Here is a 19140-nt window from a genome sequence, read left to right as displayed (position 1 = left end):
TTAACTCTATAAACTTCCATGTGCCTCAATTTTTTTCCTTCTTAAAATAGGGATGATAAATGTAACTACCTAAAAGAGGCATGAAAGATGACAAATGAACTAATACATGTAAGATTTATTTTAATTACATACTTTGATAAAAGAGCAATTACACTTTGTTTTACAATATTGTTTATATTCCCTATGCTGTGCTTCTCATCTCTATAACTTATTTATTTTATAACTGTAAACGTGTACTACTTCACCTCCTTCACCTATTGTACCCATCTTCTACACACCTCCCCTCTGGCAACCACCAGGTGTTTTTTTGTTTGTTTGTTTTTTGTTTTTTTAAAGATTTTCTTTTATTTATTTGACAGAGAGACAGCCAGCAAGAGAGGGAACATAAGCAGGGAGAGTAGGAGAGGAAGAGGCAGGCTCCCAGCGGATCAGGAGCCTGATGCGGAGCTTGATCCCAGGACCCTGGGGTCATTACCTGAGCCAAAGGCAGATGCTTAATGACTGAGCCACCCGGGCACCCCAGGGTTTTTATTTTTTATTTTTTATTTTTTATTATTTTTATTATTTACCCATAGCTATTGACCCATCCTCCACCTACGTCCCCTCTGGTCACCATCAATTTGTTCTATATGGCTAAGGGTCTGTTTCTTGGTTTTCCTCTCTTTCCCCCCCACCATGTTCATTTGTTTTGTTTTTTAAATTCCACAAATCATACGGTGTCTTTCTCAGACATATTTCACTTAGCATAATACTCTCTAGGTCCATCTAGGTGGTCACAAATGGCAAGATCTCATTATTTTTTTATAGCTGTGTAATATTCCAGTGTGTGTGTGTAGACATACATACCACATCTTCTTTATCCATTCATCTCTTGATAGACAGTTGGGTTGCTTCCATATGTTGGCTATTATAAATAATATTGTAATAGATATAGAAGTGCATATATCTTTTCAAATTAGTGTTTTTGTATTCTTTGGGTAAATACCCAGTAGTGGAATTACTGGATTATCTGGTAATTCTATTTAATTTTTTTTTTTTTTTTTTTTAGAACCCTCCATTTTCCAGTGACTGTACCAACTGACCTTCTCACCACCAGGACTCAAGATTCTCTTTTCTCCACATCTTCATGAACACTTGTTATTTCTTGTCTTTTTGATATTAGTCATTCTGATGGATGTAAAGTCATATCACATCGTGGCTTTGATTTGCATTTCCTTGATGATTAGCTATATTGAGCATCTTTTCAATTGTCCATTGGCCATACATGTCTTTGGAAAAAAATGTCTCTTAAGATCCTCTGCCCATTTTTTTTTTTCTAAATTGGATTTTTTTTTGGTGTTGATTTGTAGGAGCTTTTTTTTTTTTTTAGATTTGAATAAAGTTGACACAATATTCCATTAGTTTCAAGCATACAACATAGTGATTTGACAAGTTTACACATTATGTTTACTACAAATATAACTACCATTTGTCACCATACAACACTATGCCAATATCACTGACTATATTCCTGTTGCTATGCTTTTTATTCGCATGACGTATTCATTCCACAACTGAAGGGCTGTATCCCCTACTTCCCTTCACCCATTTTGCCCATCCTCCCATTCTCCTGCCCTCTGGCAACCATAAATTTGTTTTCTGTATTTATGGGTCTGATTCTGTTTTTTGATTGTTTATTCTTTTTTTTTTTTTTTTTTTTTTTTTTAGATTCCACATACAAGTGAAATTACATGGTATTTGTCTTTCTCAGTCTGACTTGTTTCACTTAGCATAATACTCTCTAGGTCCATCCACATTGTCACAAATGACATGATCTCATCTTTCTATATGGTTACATAATATTCCATTGTACATACACACCACATCCTCCTTATCCATTCATCTCTTGATGGGCCCTTAGGTTGCTTCCATATCTTGGCTATTGTAAATAATGCTGTAACAAATATAGGGATGTATATATCTTCTTGAATTAATGTTTTTGTTTTCTTACGGTAAATCCCCAATACTGGAATTATTGGATCATATGGTATTTCTCTTTTTATTTTATTTTATTTTATTTTATTCTATTTTATTTTATTTTTAAAGATTTTTTATTTATTTATTCGACAGAGATAGAGACAGTCAGCGAGAGAGGGAACACAAGCAGGGGGAGTGGGAGAGGAAGAAGCAGGCCCATAGCAGAGGAGCCTGATGTGGGGCTTGATCCCATAACGCCGGGATCACGCCCTGAGCCGAAGGCAGACGCTTAACCACTGTGCCACCCAGGCGCCCCTCTTTTTATTTTTTTGAGGAATCTCCATACTGTTTTCCACACCGGGTGTACTAATTTACATTCCCGCCAACAGTATATGTGGGTTCCTTCTTCTCCACATCCTTGCCCACATTTGTTATTTCTTATCTTTTTGATATTAGTCATTCTGAATGGTGTGAGGCAATATCTCATTGTGGTTTTGATTTGCATTTCCCCGATGATTAGTGATGTTGAGCATCTTTAAATAAAATTTTTTTGAGCACCTTTTCATATGTCCATTGGCCATCTTTATGCCTTCTTTGGAAAAAGAACTGTCTATTCAGTTCCTCTACCCTTTTTTAATTGGATTTTTTTTTTTTTTTTTTGGTGTTGAGTTGTATGATTGCTTTATATATTTTGGAAATTAACCCTTTATCAGATATATCATTTGCAAATATCTTCTCCCAATCAGTAGATTGCCCTTTTGTTTTGTTGGTGGAGCAACTGCAATCTTTAAAAGTAATATAAAATATTAGAAAAGGGTCTCCCCACAATATATTTACAAATAAATAATCTGAATTAGTGTATAAGACTTACAAAAAGCATTTAGCAAACTGATAGAGACAAAAGTTTTGAAAAAGCCTGAATATGGCATCAGTCCATTTAAAATTATTAATTCTAATAATAAAAGTTATGTTTTCCATGTTGCTGAAGCAGACTATTTTATTTGGAGACAAATGCACACAAGGTATTTATGAAGATGAGTAAAATAATTTTCATAAAATTTTATAGAGTTTTAGAAGACCACTGGCTCTTAGATACTTTCCCTTAGGGAGAAAATGTTAAGCTCATGTATAAAAGAAAGAGGTGCTGAGAACATCAGAATTTTGAGTAATTTTTAGCAATGTTTCCAAGGACCTACTTTTTCCAATTCAGCCTTTTAAATAGACTTCATATTTTCTTTCACTGTCTATTTATATCATTGTCCATTTGAAGCTATCAGATATAATTCCCATTGTACCATTAATATTTATGAGTAATTCCTGGTTATTCAAACACTAATATTCTTTTGATGAAATAGGGAGGGAGGCATTGGAGAAGTGCTTTAAAAATGTATATATACACCTAAAAGCTTGGTCCAGAGACAAACATTTAAAAGCATATGAAATAGTCTGAACTGTAAGGAAAGCAAAAGTTTGTAACTCTCCCCCTCTTCTCCAAAATTGAATACTTATTATGAATAAAAACTTACCTCATAACAACTCTTAACTTTCCTTATAAACTGAAGAATTTATACTTACTCAATGTGTGATATTAATGGAATTTCAATCACAAAGTAATTTGCCTGAATACTCACCCCTCCAACACACACACACACACACACACAAGATCTGCACTTATGAAAATGTCCTAGCATAGTGGATACAAAGTCTAGAAGAATATGCCATTTACTTTGCTGGTTCAATCTTGCCCTCATCATTACTGTGTACAAGCAGGTTAGTTATGAACTCCTCTTTGGCTTAACTGGAAAAGCTTCTCATTTTTCTAAGGGACCTGATAAATTAGGATCTTCTGAAGAAAACAGCGATATAGAAGTAATCACATTTTTCTGCACAGGTTGTTCTTTAACAAGGACACAATATGTATCCACTTACATGGTACTTTAAAATGCTTTCCAAAGGTTTCTCTTTCAAAGTATTTTGGTGATCAAGTAGAGGCATAATGTAGGGATAATTTAGTAGTTCCTTGCCAGGGAAAAAGGGACAGTGAATATCTGGACATAAACAAATTTTGTTGGGGACACTTGGCAGAAATGTGTATTACACGTAATTGCTGGGGTGGACAGGCCAAGGTGAGATGATCATAGCTGGTAGGGCGAGGGTGGAGCAGCAGAGTCAGCGCAGGGAGGTAGAGGAAGCATACCATAGCAGTTGCAAGCCCGGTCTGAACCCTGATGTATGGATTTGAATCACAGCTCTGTCGCTTACTAGCTATGTCCTGGACAACTGATTTACCTACCGTGTGCCTTAGTTATGTCATCTGTAAAATACAGACAATGATAGTACCCATTTCTTAGGATTATAGTGGAGAATAAATTGACTCCAGTATGTGTTTAGAGTAGTTCTCAATAGATAGTGAGAAACTGCTATGTTTTTCTGAGAAGTAGTACTAAGAAGGAGCGTACAGCTAGGCAACCAAAGATATAAATTACTTGTACCTCAATATTGTCCAGGTCTGTATCTGATTATTATTTTGTTACCACACATTTGCTGCACAATGGCCTTTTAGAGACTATTTCACATCTGTGTGAAATACTTCATGTGAAAATCCAAGCAGAGGGCTGACCTCCCTCAAAGGAGGATTAACTGGTAAAAGATTGCCAAGCACTAGGAACACTTGAAGAGTTCCAAAAAATGTTTCTTGCTAATTCTCCTCATGCTGAGAAGGGCCAGCTGATGACAATTCTAGGCTGAAGTGTCTCCTGTCATATAAATACTCAATTCAAAGTTGTTGTGAAATTTCCAGTTTGCAAGTGGCCGGAGGGCACACTAAGAACACATTCACTGAAGAGCACCACATTCTGCACCTGGCATAAGATTACTGACTACTTAAAGAAAATGTTATTTCCGGCATTTGGTTTTCAGTTTGGTTTACTTTTTCACATTTTCACACCTGACTCATTAAGGAAGCTTCACATAGCAATCTTCCTGTCATATATAAGAAGATCATATGGTGAAAGACCATATTATTGAGAAAAATCTGCTAGATTGAGACTGTGGAAATAAATTAAATTTTTTGTGTGTTTAGTAAGGTCTGCAGATGACATTACATTCACAATTTTTATTGTATCATAATCCTCTAGGAAAGATACTTAATGGTCCCAAAGGCATTTTCAGCAAAAGTACACGATGAAATCTAAAAGGAAACAGTTTTCATGGAATTATGAATTGCACAGGAGTTCCATCTAGAGATAAATATTCATAAGTCATTAACAAATTCCAGATCAGTTCATGATTATTCATCATTAGAGCACATGTACTCGATTTTATATGAATTATTCATTGGCTTTGTTTATGAACATCTTTAACTGATTAATGGCAAATCTTGACAAATATTCCTGAGTCGTTCAAACTGAAGCATAGATCATAATGAATGAAGTCATGCATTGCTTTTCAGGAGTGTGAGATGAATAACTGATACAGAAAGAAATATAAGAAATTGCAATGGTTTTTGCAAATATGTCTGGTTTAGAAATCCGAGGGCTTAACTTTTTATTAGTAACACATTGACAATCAACATCCCACTCTAAGCTATGAGTCCTGGCTTCAGAGTCCAAAAAGGTGATGTAACACAGGGCCAGGAAACACGCCCTAAGCATTTCTCTGGCCCAGATTTCTGAAACCAGGCCTCACCTCTTAAATACGTAGATCACGCATTTAAACAGCTTCCTCAAATAGAGTACTTAACTCTAATTTATTCAATAATATACTTTTAAATTTTTATTTCATTGTGGTGACAGATTTTAATTGTATAATATAGCATTCATCTTGGACTGCTGCAACTTTAAAAATGTTTTAATTTTTAACTTTTGTTGCTATTTTTATTTATTTATTGAAGTAGAGTTGACATGCATTACATTAATTTCAGGTGTGCAACATAGTGATTTGACCATTATAAACTTCTGATGTACTCACCATAAGTGTAGGTACCATTTGTCAGCAAACAAAGCTATTACTGTATTCCTGACTATATTCCTTATGCTGTACTTTTCATCCCTGTGGCTTATTTGTAACTGTACGTTTGTATCTTTTAATCCCCTTCATCTAGTTTGTCCATCACTCCTGGAGTTTTTTACCCATTGATTAGCAGCTTCCCATTTTCCCTTCCCTGCTGCGCCTGGCAACCACCTTTCTGCTCTCTACTTCTAGGAGTCTGACTATTTTAGATACCTCATATAAGTGGAATCATGCAGTACTTGCCCTTCTGTGAATGATTTATTTCACTTAACATGATGTACTTAAAGTCCATCCATGTTTTCACATATTGCAGGATTTCCTTCTCTTTTAAGGCTGAAAAATAAAAAATAGTCCACTGTGTGTGTGTGTGTGTGTGTGTGTATGTGTGTATTTATAAACCGCATCTTCTTTATTTATGCATTTGTTGATGGATATTTAGGTTGTTTCTACATCTGGCTATTGCAAATGGTGCTGCAATGAACATGAGAGCTAATTTCTCTTTGAGATCCTAATTTCAATTATTTTAAATAAATATCTAGCATTAGAATTGCTGGATCACATGGTACTTTCATTTTACATTTTTTGAGGAAACTCCATATTGATTTTCTTAGCGGCCTCACCATTTTTGCATTCCTACCAACAGCGTACAAGTGTTCCAATTTCTCCACAACCTTGACAACATTTAACTTTTAATTTTTTTTTATAATAACCATCCTAACAGATGTTAGGTGATACCTCATTGTAGTTTTGATTTGCATGTTCCTGAAGATTAGTGATGTTGAGCAGCTTTTCATAAACCTGTCAGCTATTTGACATCTTTGGAGAAAGACCTATTCAAGGCCTTAGCCCATTTTTTAATGGGGTTGTTAATTTTTTTCCTATTGAGTTATAGGAATTCCTTATATATTTTGGAAAGTAATCCCTTATTGGATATATGGTTTGCAAATATTTCCCCCATTCTGTATGCTTCCTTTTGACTCTACTGATTGTTTCCTTTATTGTGGAGATGCTTTTTTTGTTAGATTGGAAGATTTAGTATTGTTAAAATGTTCATACTACCCAATGAGATCTACATTTCAGTGCAATCCCTATCAAAATCCCAATGGCATTTTTTTACAGAAGTAGAAAAAAACAATTCTAAAATTCATGTGGAATCACAAAGGAGCTCAAATAGCCAAAACAATCTTGGGAAGGAAGGATAAAGCTGGAGGTATTGCACTTCCTGATTTCAAAATATATTACAGCTACAGCAATTAAAACAGTAAGGTATTGGCATAAAAACAGACTTTTATACTGATGGGACAGAACAGAGAGAACCCAGAAATAAATTCACGCATTATACAGTCAACTGATCTTTGACAAGGATGCCAAGAACACAATGGGAGAAAGATGGTCTCATAAATAACTGGTGACGGTAAAAATGGATATTTCCATGCATAAAGATGAAATTGGACCCTGATCTTACATTGTACACAAAAATCAACTCAAAATTGATTAGAGACTTAAACCTAACCCTTGAAACTGTATCTAAGTGAAAACATGAAAGAAAGCTTCATGCCAATGACCATGGCAGTGATTTCATAGACATAACACCGAAACCATAGGCAACAAAAGCAAAAATAAATGGGACTACACCAATAATATTCCTGACCACCAAAACTGAACTTACTATTTCATAAGAATTAAGGTTTCTTGATGAGAAATTATTTAAAAGCCAGTCAACAAAGCACACTGAACATGGAGAGAAAGAAAAAGGCCATATTTTTGCCATTTTAAAACTCAGCAGAGTCTTGGTATGTATTCGTGTCTTTCCACGAATCTATTTTCATATACATTTTTCTTATTTCTATATTTTAAACTGATTTGTGATAATCCAAGATATTTATACTAAAGAAAATTTCCATGATGAAACTGTAAAATCATGCTCTCATATTATTAATCAGAATGACACTGAAAGACTAAAGACAAACATTATTTTGTGGCACAGGCTTTAGTCGGAGTTTATTACTAAGTTATTATTAGAATGGTTCACTGAGTCAGAGCAAGTCACAGAATGAAGTTATATCCTTTGTGAAGTCTGGATAAAGGGGGAAAACTGTACTATAAAATGAAGTAGGTAGTAAAACCAAGTGAAAACGTAAAACAGGGAATCTAAGAGGAACATTTTATTGAAGTTGGATTACTGTTCTTGATTTTTACATTCTGGGAAGTAAGCACAAGGGGGATAAATCACAAGACCTAAAGAATAAAGTTTTCCTTTTATTTATGGCTTGCCTCTCCCAAAATTTTTATGGATACCTTAAACCTGATAAACATTTCTGGCAATTCCTAAAATATAAGCATACTCTGCTTAGGCCAATTAAATTGCCAAGTCATATCCTTTGGTATTAATTTCATTAGACAGTGATTCTCAATCAGGTTATAAATTTCAGTCATCTATATGGATTTTTGAACAAATATATTCTTTGAGAATTTTTAAGGCACAGAGGCTCTGTATGGAAAGGTCAATATGCTCCACAGCATATTATGACCCCTTACAGTAGCATTCAATGTGTTTATACTAATGTGGTAGATCCATTTCATTACTGACCCATATTCCACTCCCCACTCAGTGCCCATGTTCTTTAATTTAAAGCCAAGTAGTACTCTCCCACTCTTACTTTGATTTGGGCATGTGACTCCCTCTGGCCAAAGAAACATTAGAAAGAATTTTATAAACAGAGGCTTAAAAAGTACTTGCAAGCTTTCATTTATGCCCTTGAATCTCTGCCATCACTATGAGAATATGCATATTCTAGACAGTTAAAGAAACATGGAGCAAAGAGGTTTGCCTCAGTTTTTCCACAAACAGCCTACATCAGCCTACAGCCAGGCAATTCCTAGAACCAAGAGTAAGCCCAACCAAAATGAGCAGAACCGATCAGCCAAGTCAGGCTTAAATCACTGAACTGCAGGCTCATAGGCCAAAAATGCTGATTGTTTCAATCCATTACGTTTTCAGGAGTTTCTACCTCCCACCCCAGTAGTTTTGTTATGCAGCATTAGTGTCAAAAAGAAAAGTTAAAATATCATATTAAATAATAAATTATTGAGATTTGATTCGAAATTATAGTTCCAGTTACAATTCTTTGGAAAAGTCAAAAGTAGTGTAGAAGAATTATGAAAAATATAGTTGGATAGATGGATACGCTTATTTAGTGAGAAGTAAACAACATATTTTTTTTAAGATTTTATTTATTTGGCAGACTGAGAGAGAGAGAGTACAAGCAGGGGGAGCAGTAGGCAGAGGGAGCAGCAGGCAGAGGGAGAGGGAGAAGCAGGCTCCCTGCTAAGCAAGGAGCCCAATGGAGGGCTCAATCCCAGGACCCCGGTATCATGACCTGAGCTGAAGGCAAATGCTTAACCAACAGAGCCACCCAGGCACCCCGAGAAGTAAACGATATTTTAAAGTTAGTAATTTTGGTCATTTGATCTATCCAATATGACTAACACTTGATATATATGGTAAACATTTTAATTTCTTTTATTTACATCATAAATGCCATAATTATGTTCACTAATAAATTTGCTTTTTAAATAATAAATAATTGCTTTTTAAAAACAAGCTAATAATATTATATTAATAATAAAATTGCTTTTTAAAAACAAGCTAAGTAAATACTAAGGGAGTAAGTGATGTGTAATTTGAAAATCATTTAACTCATTGATTTGCTACATTTCTAAGAATGAAAATTTGCTGTTCTGCTGCATATAAATACATATGAATTATGATATACATATACTATATTATATACATCTGTAGTAAATTAAATAAATAGTATAAAATATATGAGAAAACCCTACACCACCTCTCAAGTGTAAGCAATTTTGATATTACAGAGCACATTCTTCATTTTATAACATGCTAAGTGATCACAAGTGTTTTAAGGTTTCTTGTTGTTGTTGTTTAGTTTATTTATTTATGTATTTATTTATTTGGAGAGAAAGAGAGAGCATGAGCAGGGGGAAGGACAGAGGCAGAGGAATAGAGAATCTCAAGCAGACTCTACGCTGTGTGCGGAACCCAAAGCAGAACTCAATCCCACAACTGAGAGAACATGACCTGAGCCAAAATCAAGTCTGACGCTTAACTGAGTGAGCCACTTAGGCACCCCTTAACTTTTTAAAATTATCTGTTTGATATAATTATATATTCCTATTTTCAAGGGCACTTAAGTGACTGATAAATTATCATATACATAAGAAGATAATCACATAGAGATGCAGTATATATAAATACATTATATAGAAAGAAAATATAGTGTCATGTATACATTACTATGTATATAGAAAAGTGAAAGATCCAAAACATAGCCAAAACATTCCATATTTAAATTAGAATGTAAAGTGAGGAACAGCAACCAGCAAAGGAAGCTCAGAAGTAAAAGAGAAGAGAGGTAAGAAGAAAATCAGGAAAGCACGATGCCCTGTAAGTTAGAGAAGTTAAGGTTGCAAAAAGAGGGAATGTTCAATCATGTCTCCTATTGCTGAAAGTCATTACGCTTCTTGGAAGAGACACCCAGGAATAGGTGGTACTCACTTCTCCACTTTGGGAAACAGAACATAGGAGATGAGAGGAGAGGAGGAGAAGGTGAAACACTAAACAAAGTAGAACACATAGAAACTTGCCATAGATAACTGCCTCTGTTTCTGATACATCATTCAATTATCCAATGTCTTGGCCTATGTAAAGTGGGTTGTTGAATGGGTACTGAATGGTTGGTTGGCAATCATATGGAGGTTTTAAATGTTGTGAGATTCCAGAAATTCAGGATGAATGGAGACACCAGAATGTGTAGTCACTATCAAAGAAGAAAAAAAGAGACCTTACAGGTAAATATGAGAAATCTTACTCTGTCTTCCAAGTTAAAGATGTTAGGTGTCTACTATATAATATGTGATGTTATAATCACAGAAAGCAGAGGACAGATGGGGGTGTGACTGAAAAAGATCTTGAAAATTTGCTCAGAAGTTAGTTTTTTTTTTTTTTAATAAAACTTAGAATAGAATCTAACCTACTACTACTGTTTTTTCCTTGCACAGCAAAAGCCAATATAAAATTTGAATTCAGTGAGCTAGCCATGCCTTTCTTTTTTTCTTTGGAACTACCACAAAACACAGAGTTCTAATTCCAGTAACTAAGAGTACGGAGTAAGTGAAATATTTTGTGGGGAATATATGTGGCAGCAGGGGAAGACAGATGATGGAAGTGGAAAAAAAAAAAGAAACCACCTGACAAAGAGTAGAGAATTCAAGTTCAATTAACTAGAATGTACTTTTCTATAGAAATTATGAACTCCATGCTTGAAATTTGACCTCCTGAGTTTTTTATTTTAAATCTTTCCAACATACTATTCAATTGTATAGCCTTCTTTATCAATAGTGATATCTTTTTTTTAAAAGATTTTATTTATTTATTTGACAGAGAGACAGACAGCCACCGAGAAAGGGAACACAAGCGGGGGAGTGGGAGAGGAAGAAGCAGGCTCCCAGCGGAGGAGCCTGATGTGGGACTCGATCCCAGGACTCTGGGATCACGCCCTGGGCCGAAGGCAGACCCTTAACGACTGAGCCACCCAGGCGCCCCTATCAATAGTGATATCTGAAAGCTCCTGTATATAAAAGCTTAAGGGATCTCAATTTTTTCTCATGGCAGTGTCAAAGAATAAAAACAAAAAGAGAAAAATGAAAAAGATATTTTATAACTAAGTCTGAGAGGCATTAATGAATTTACTAAAATGTCAGTTCTCTTTCAATAACCATCCCATGCTCATCTATCCCCCTATAGTAATGCTGGGAGATTATGGGAATACCATACAGGGTAAGTAGGTAAAAAAACAACTGAAACATCAAATTGAGGCAATAAGACAATGATCTCTCAGGTCAAAGAGAGGGTAATTTTGCCATCAATGCAAGTAAAAGAAGAGACCATATCCTGGGCAAAGTTTTTTGTTCAGTATCTTAGAATAATTAAGCTGTTTTCTATCTTTTCTTTCTTTCTTTCTTTCTTTCTTTCTTTCTTTCTTTCTTTCTTTCTTTCTTTCTTTCTTTCTTTCTTCAGTTTAATGCAGGTTTTTAAAATTAAAAAAAAATTAAGACAAGCTGCTACCTTCATTACATTTAGACTGAGGCAATTCAAATACTAAGAGTCTTATTTACCTGATGGCATCATTCTCCTAGTGTTTTATTTCATTTCAAGATTGTCTCCTCAGGGCCAGACATTTTAGACATCAACAACTATCACAGATTGCATCAGGAAGGTTAAGAGGCAACAGAAAAAAGAAAGTGTAGAATGAAGTGTAAAAACAAATTGTGGCAGGGCAATTACACCCAAGCTATCGGGTTCATGGTCAGAAAACTACTTGGCACATAATCGTTTATTCAATAGGCAATGTATTAAAGTAGGCAGTTAACTGCTGTTAACTGTCTCCCAGAGCAAATGATGATGGAATTTAGGAAAATAACACTTGTTTTTCTAAATTTTGATTTTTTAAAATGTTCATTTCAAGATTAGTAAATAATGTTTCAAATAACTGTATTTATATCTGTGGGCAAAATACCTAGTCATAGACTATTGTAAGTCATTTCAATGGCAAAGTTGAGTTATCACAGTATAAACTTGTCATATTTTAATGAAGTCAGTTCATTCAATAATTCTGGAAGTTTCTAAATTGGCTGGGCTAATATCACTTTGTTCGTGATATTCAGAATACTCAGAAATTCCCATGTTGCTATGAATCTTTGCTTGCCATATACCGGGGTCATACCCATACATGATCTTCATTTCTCTTTTAGGATTGTTAGATATTCTTGCAGCCTACTCCCTTTTAAATAATTGTCTTGCTCAAACCTTTTACAAGGAACAGAGCCATATCTGAAACTGAGTTAAGAGTCCAGGATCAGGGTAATGTTCATGGGACTCAAGAATGCTGGCTTAAATTCTACAGTTTTTATAGATTTAGATGATATATAATTTTACATTTGGGGGAAAGTTATGATTTATTGAATTTTTCATATAACTGGATGAAGATTCTTCTGTCTTTAACATAACTTACTGGGGAAAAAAGGAAATATTGTAAAGCAAAATAATGTAACCTGTCTTTAAATAGCTATAGAAATCTCTTAAAAAAACAAAACCAAAAACAAAACCCCATAAAGTGGTTGGAGAGAAGGGAAGCTAAACGATTACTTTTTAAAGTATTTTATATGTAGATTATACTTTTTAAACACTTGAAAAATATGTTATTTAAAACCCTGGATCCTTCCAATTCTATCACTCATAAGTTAGGTACCTTTGGAAAGTTACCTGATCCTTTTCTTCATCTTAAGGTGGGGAAAAGATTAGTCCTCAAATCAAGTTGTACAAATGAAAACACGTAAAGTTCTTAGTATAGTACATAAGCTAAATTAACAACTACAAAGAGAGCTGTATTATGCTATTAGGGTCAAAAAAGCTAATGGTGGATCTATTATTAATGACATACAAACAATATGGGTGGCTTATGAATATAGCTGATTGGATCTCTTAGCATATGACTTGTTGTCAACATTTTTTTTTTTACCTGTTTTGTCTGCTCTTTTTGTTATTGTTGTTGTTATTTCGCCACCCATTCAGAGAAAGTGATATTTTAACCAGTACTAGAAGGAGGTGACTGAGTCTACACATATCTGGGGAAAAGAGTTAACTAGGGAGGGGAAACAATTAGAGCTAAGACTATAATTGGAGCATTCTGGGTTTATTCCAGGAACAGTAAGAAAGTAATTGTTGCTGGAACAAGAAAAACAGGAGGAGATTAGCAGGATATGAAAGGGGTTAAGCAGGACCAGATCACATAGTATCCCAAATACCTTGATAAGGACATTGCCATACTTTGAGGAAAGTATTTCCCTTCATTATAACTTAACCCAGATAGTGGTGAGTGATGGAACTATAAGATGCCAAAGTATATGTGAAAAAAATTTAAACAAAATATATTAAATCACAAGTTCTAGACCTGTGTCGGGACCTTCTAAGAAAGATCAATCATGTAATTACCATATTATCCTATTACATTTTCAAACTATTCTACTACAGACCATATAGAATCTAATGTATTAAAAAGATACTCATCTAAACAATTACCAGAATAATAAAGAAATAAGGAAAATTTTAGAATCTTAATTTCAAGGCAGATAAAATGAATATGTTATTTTTTAAATGAGCAAAAATTTGTATATAACTTCATTTAAATGATACCATGGTTATATGACTGTCTACTATCAAAAAGTTAAGAGTCAAATGATTATTAGAAATGTCTTTTTGTTCCACTGCTATAGCACCATGGACAGTGACTCACCAACACCAATAGTTAGGCCATCTGTTGGTTTTAATCAGGAAAATTCATAAATACCACCCATTTTATAAAGAAGAGTCAACTGCATAACAAGGTTCTGAGGCAATAATTAAAATCAGATATTTTATTTAGTTCCTATGTTTCTAGGAAAAGCATAGTATAATGGAAAAAAAATAGACTAGGAATCAAATCAAGTGTTTTACATACAGCTTTAAATAAAGCTCTTCAAAATATAGATAGCTATGCTATCTTTGGTAAGCCAATTAACATTTCTTTCTTTTTCCAATTAACATTTCTGGAGTTCATTGTATTCTTTGTAAAATGGTGAGGTAGAAAGAAAATGTGAAGAAAGTTACCTAAGGTCCTCTCCTGCTCTAAATTTGAATAATATTATCCAAAAGTAATCTGACAAATTGAGATAAATGAAATCCTAACTTACATACCCATGCCATTGATAGAGACTCAATTCTTTCAAATTCACTCAGATAAAAAGATGATCTTATACAAATAAGTTCTTCAATGTATGGAATACCCAAGCATCAACTATGATTCAGGTGAGAGAGGAACCAAATAAAAATAACTTGGCAATATAGAAATTCAGTATCGCATGTAAAAAAGCTCAGAGAGAGAATGATTAGTTAATTTAGTGGATAAATTACATCATAATGACTCATTCTTTCTATGACTTCTATGACTATTTTTGTTTGTTTGTTTGTTTTGTTTGTTTTTTGGGTTTTTTTTTTTTTTTGCCTACGTGTGTCTTTACGAATTCTTGTACGCTGGTTCTACTCATGTTCCCAAAATGACTGCCAAACTTTCAGCTCTCACAACAGAATCCAAAAAGGAAGACTTTTATTTTGCTTCTACTTGCCCTTGTTATTAGTGAGAATAATAGTCTTTTTCAGAATCCCCCTTCCAGATTTTCCTTCATGTCTACAGAACCAGAATACAATCACATTTATACTTATATCAGCATTGGCATGAAAACTGAAGCACTATCATAGGCTTAGCTGAACAAAATTAGCTACCGGTATGTACACTGTAAAATATATGACCTTCTCTTTAGTATATGGCTATCCAATAACTGAGCAGAATTGGGGTTCTGTTAACAACAAAAAAAAGAGAGAAATGGCTGCCAGGTCTACCTTATTTAACTTTAAAAGAAATGTCAGTTCTATCCCATTGTGCATTCTTCTCTCTATGCAAGCTGGCACTGGCAGACATGTGCAATTGCTTTGCAATAAGGTATCATTTAGGAAATTAACCTTCTCTTAATAGGAAAACTCTTCAGCCATGGCTTTTCAAACTCTTTGTTGTTTTATCAGTTGTGAGCATCACTGTTCTCTGATTCAGATGAACAAATACTAATTAATTACTTACTAGTAAGTCCTTATAGTTCAACTGATAGTTTGTTGACAATGAGTATCACTACTCACCTTGTTTTATATGTTTATCCCATTAAATTTATCCCAAAGACTTATAATCAACCCTGACATTTCCTGTCACTATCATTTGCAATTAGATGCTAAATTATATCCGAAACGATTTGCTAAAGTACCTTTTACAAGGTGTAATGCAACATTGTCTTACCTAAGACCAGATCCTCTCCTTGAAATTCCATGCTATCGCTTTCCCTCCAATCCTAATATACCCTTAATATTTATATTTTAATTTTCACCTGATGCTAATAACTCTAAATTCTATGACATAAAGGTGATAGTTACTTTACTTAAAATATTAATACGATTATTCACTTAAAACCCTCCTCAAATTATCATAAGAGAGTATGCCTTAGCTTTGCCAGGGACAGCCACTAGCATCTGAATAATACAAAAATTTTCAAGTAACACACAAAATGTGAAATCACTTTCCAAAGCTCTCGGCCAATAAGAAGGTATTATGCATTATTATCCTTACTTTGCCAATGACACAATGTGCAGACAGGTCAACAGATTTGCCACACCAAAACTGGAGACCAAGAACGAGGTCATCATGATTCTAATAACCAGCTCTATTCTTAATTCTCTTAGTCACAAAAATATGATTAATGCAGCAAATGCAGGCTTGTTACCTGATTATTATCCCCTCTGGGTATGACATAATTCTGTCTGTCTCTTTACAAATACATTCCATGTGTGATGTTGATCCAGTGCTCTGCAAAACACACCAGGAAGGCATTAGAGTCTCCGCTCAAGAGAAAAAAAAAAAAAAAAAAAACAAAACATCAGATTTATGCAAGCACTGAAAACAGAGATTTATATTTTTAAATGCCATATGCCATTTTAGAGAGGGCTCTGGTTTTTCCACATGTGACATTGTAACTGTCCAGTGAGGAAGATGAGAAATACTAAAAGTGGTTATTAGTTGATCCTTCAAAGGGTTACGGTTCTTGGATCTTAAAACGGATTATTCAAGTATTAATTTTCTGGTGATACATTTTGGGTTTATTTAGTTGAATGTAAATGATATGAAAGGTCATATTTTGTCCACAAGCACGAGCTAAGTTTCATCCTTAGTGTTACATCTAAAGTCAAAGCAATGGCTGTGAGAACACTGCTCGTGATTTCTCCATCACAGAATGCATTTAATATGTTACAGTTATGGAAGTGGGGGAAGAGACAAACACAGAGGAAATAAAAAAAAGTCTGAAAACCATCTAGATCAGAAGGTGTGCCTTATCCTTTTATTTATACTGCTTACTACATAATAGTTGCATTTTTGAGAAGCTCAACTGCGCCATGAATGACAAACTTGCCACAGATAACAGCATCCTTATAGAACTCATTGCTTGAAGACAAGTGATATGCATTGTGGCATGATACACTTGGATGGAATATTATCACATGTAATCATTTCTCAGAGACTCAAAGACAGGATGTCTTGCTTTGTGAATCTGCACCTATGAAAGAATCGCCACTGAAACTTTTCTGCATGTAAACAAATATCTACTAGATCTGGGAAAAAGTTCTTCAGTAAAATGATGGAATAAAATAGTACTCCATAATAAACAAATCCCTTATTATTGCATAATTAAGTAGAAATAAATTATTTTCAGGAAAAATATTTATCAAAAATGTAAATATGGATGTAAAGTGATATTTATGTTTCCAGAATGAATTAAAGGTCACAGGTCCATGACCATTCTAAAAAGTAATTTGAATTCAACAAAACCCACCAAAATTTCAGAGCAGTTGTCCTTCCAAACTTGATTTACAGATCACTGAATGAATAGTGTAAGAATATAAAATGGACTTGTTGATGTATGCAAGTGGAAAGAAGATCCAAAAAAAAAGAATAACAATTCAAAATGAAGCAATAAATGAATAATGGACAAACATAATTTCTATGAACATTCACATAATACAATAGATGAACAATATAATCCATGAGGTTTATTTATAGAACATTTTTTTCCAAGGCCCTGGAAGTTTTATATAGAAATTTCTCAGGTTCTGTAAATAAAATATTCTGATTTTTAACTGTACTCTTTTTGTAGAAATAGCTGTAAATTAACTTTGTTTTTGTTGTAAAAATATTTTCTATTCATTTTTCAAAATGTAGAAGTTATAAATCAATGTGAGGAAGAAAACATTCAACACTCATAATAAATGAGTGAAAATATGCTTTTTTTCTGATTATCCTGATAGGTAACGAACAAATTCACTAGGAAAAATATAATGATATTAAAAATGGTATTTTTGTTTAGACAAATACCGGCCTGTCAAAACATGTTTCTTTTCAATATTTTCTTTGGTAGATGTTGAAGGGTTTAGAAGAGCTTAATAGTCAAAAGACTGAATTAGTCTAATTTACATTAATCAATTCAGGTACTTCACCTCTTCATCTATGGAACTGCAATCTGAGGTTTCTCTCAGCAAAAGAGATATAAGAGAATTGATTACCAAAGAAGAAAAGCTGGAATACATATGAATCCAAAAGACACCTTGTGTTAATGTTTTGGTTTTCTAAACTAAAATGCTTATAAATTTGTTATGAGAGTTTTAATTAAAATTACTATTCTAAATGGAAAGGAAACACTATAAATGAGAATCAATAGGAGGTAAACTTCAAAAATAACTGAAAATTAAAGAATCGTTGACCCTCTAATATAAAATGGTATTTACTTGAACTATTTCAGATTTATTATATGAAGAAAGCATATGAAAAAACTCGTATGCACTTGTTTTCAGATCTTTGCAATTAAAAAAATTATTTTTCATATAATACTGTGTAAGATGTAGCTACACTTACATAAATCTATGAGTTTTTATATTTATGGCAAAGCCACAGTATCGTTGTCACTGTATACGTTTATTAAAATTGAGTAAAGCATTAAAATATTAACTAGTAATAGTAATTACTAGTTATTGAGTATACACTATGATAGACAATACCAGGCACTTATACAGCTGAAGTCACAACAAACCAAAGATGGACATAAGAGGAAATTAGAACTCCAAGAGTTAAAGTGATATCTCGAAGTTACTCAGTTAATTAGTAAGTAACAGAACCAAGATTGAACCCGAGTCTGTTAGACTCAATTTTGAACTCTCAATAATAATTACAAATTACCTTGCCAGCTAATATCCTTGCCAAGCAGTGAGAATGATAACAAAAGAAAAAAAATTATGCTAGAAATCTGTTTCAAATGCTTTCCATAAATTTCATTCAAAATATTTTGTTTGACATAACTGAAGCCACCTTTTCAAACTACTGATAAAGATTTTATATGGAGGAACAAGCTACAGAGAGCTAACATTTCTCATTTATTATTTATATGTTACTTCATCCCCAAATGAGA

The 19140-nt window shown here is 33.7% G+C and overlaps 1 long non-coding RNA gene across 1 annotated transcript in view; it reads right to left on the bottom strand.

The window, feature by feature from the left end:
* Positions 1–16370: 16370 nt before the first annotated feature.
* LOC123789595 (uncharacterized) overlaps positions 16371–19140 on the bottom strand; it is a 34864-nt gene continuing 32094 nt past the window's right edge. The window contains exon 3 of the long non-coding RNA XR_006778845.2: positions 16371–16493. This is a non-coding gene — a long non-coding RNA (uncharacterized LOC123789595). The remainder of the gene's footprint in view (positions 16494–19140) is intronic.

Source organism: Ursus americanus, chromosome 3, assembly GCF_024610735.1.
Source record: "Ursus americanus isolate L20-20 chromosome 3, mUrsAme1.1.p, whole genome shotgun sequence".
Classification (NCBI taxonomy): domain Eukaryota; kingdom Metazoa; phylum Chordata; class Mammalia; order Carnivora; family Ursidae; genus Ursus; species Ursus americanus.
This window is presented reverse-complemented; position numbering and strand designations above follow the sequence as displayed.